Source organism: Galeopterus variegatus, unplaced genomic scaffold (assembly GCF_000696425.1).
Source record: "Galeopterus variegatus unplaced genomic scaffold, G_variegatus-3.0.2 Scaffold2559, whole genome shotgun sequence".
Taxonomy (NCBI): Eukaryota; Metazoa; Chordata; class Mammalia; order Dermoptera; family Cynocephalidae; genus Galeopterus; species Galeopterus variegatus.
Window position 1 is genome coordinate 408,297 of NW_007728670.1, and position 1,875 is coordinate 410,171.

The following is a 1,875-nucleotide window of genomic DNA, read 5'->3' on the forward strand; positions in this document are numbered from 1 at the left end:
AAAGATGACTGGTAAGGGGATCTTAACCCTTGACTTGGTGTTGTCAGCACCATGCTCAGCCAGTGAGCGAACCGGCCATCCCTATATGGGATCCGAACCCGGGGCCTTGGTGTTATCAGCACCGCACTCTCCTGAGTGAGCCACGGGCCGGCCCAAAGCTTTAAAGAACTTTGTACAAGTTACTGGGAAATCAAGGGCAAGGTTTTCTGTAGGCATAACATTTTTCATAAAAAACACCTGATGGACTGAATCCTACATTACAATTTACAATGTGTGCCACGTTCAAATAACAAGTCAGGACTATTAAAAAGAAAGGATAAAAATCATGAGGAATAATGTTGGCGAGGCAAAAATATGCCAAACTAAATGTCACCATTATTACACTTTCATTACTTTTCAAGAACTGCTTCTAAAGTATGGTTTGTAAACTACCTATGCCAAAATTTCCCGGCAAAATTTTCCTAATAAAAATATAGATTCCTGGGTCCCATCCATCCCAAACTTAATGAATTAACTTTTTTTTTGGTGTTCGTGTTACTGAGTTTGCAGTTTTAAAAAGATGCCCCAGGTGATCTAAGCACACCGAAGTAGGAGCAGGCTTCTAATTTTCTATTTGATTTCTCAATTGAAATCTAAAAACCAATTGGCTTTAAAGCTTCTCCTACTCAGACCTAGTTAATGCCATCACTAACATCCCAGCCAACAAAATCAGAACCCAGAAATTCTCTCACTTTTACATAACAGATTGTTTTGTCAAATCTCTTAATATCCACCTTTAGCTCCTTTCCATTCTCTCTACAACATAAATCTCTCCCTAATTCCAATCTCTTGAAAAGATGGGCCCATCAATCCTTCCATTTACATTACAGCCATATAGCTATCAGCTTGATGTTAGGAACACATCATAAACTTTAGTGTCTGATACACATAGAATTGAAGTTCAGCTTGCCCCTTATTAGATAGGTGGCTTTGAACAAGTTACTTTATCTCTCTGAGCTTTAACTTTATGATGAGCATAAGAGGGGACAAATTTCATTATAGGGTTATTGAAAGATTGAAAGAAATGTATATACAAGCCTTCAACAAAGTTTGGCATGTAACAGACACTCACATAAATAACAATAATAAGTACAAGAAAGGTCAGAGCATTTCTTTTTTTCTTTCTTTTTTTTTTTTAAAAGATGACCGGTAAGGGGATCTTAATCTTAGATGACCGGTAAGGGGATCTTAACCCTTGACTTGGTGTTGTCAGCACCATGCTCTCCAAGGTGAATGTTGTCAGCACCATGCTCTCCCAGGTGAGCTAACCGGCCATCCCTATATAGGGATCTGAACCCGTGGTCTTGGTGTTATGAGCACCACACTCTCCCAAGTGAGCCACGGGCCGGCCCTTAGAGCAATTCTAATACTTTAAAATTCTGGGCTGGCTGGTTAGCTCAGTTGGTTATGGCATGGCCTTGTAACACCAAGGTCTGGGGTTGGATTCCCTGTGCCAGCCAGCTGCAAAAAAAAAAAAAAAATTAGTAAGTAAATAAAATAAAATTCTTTTTTTTTTTTTTTTCCCTTTTTTCGTGTCCGGCAATGGATCGCAACCCTCAGTGTCGTGCCCGTACCGGACCAGGACCGGCAATGGGATCGCAGCCCTTGATGGTGCGCCGGCACCTCGCTCAGCCAGTGAGCGGGAACCGGTCTGTATGTGGGATCCGAACCCTCGGCGGGAGCGCCACCGCGCTCCCAAGCGGCGCACTGTAGCAGTGCGCCACGGGCCGGCCCCATAAAATAAAATTCTTTTTTTTTTTTTTTCCCTTTTTTCGGGTCCGGCAATGGATCGCAACCCCCAGTGTCGTGCCCGTACCGGACCAGGACCGGCAATGG

General features: G+C 42.8%; 1 protein-coding gene across 1 annotated transcript in view; it reads right to left on the reverse strand.

Moving 5' to 3' along the window:
• INTS7 (integrator complex subunit 7) overlaps positions 1-1,875 on the reverse strand; it is a gene marked incomplete at its 5' end in the record, with an annotated part of 48,764 nt that overhangs the window by 37,056 nt on the left and 9,833 nt on the right. The gene's annotated exons all lie outside the window — the stretch shown is intronic.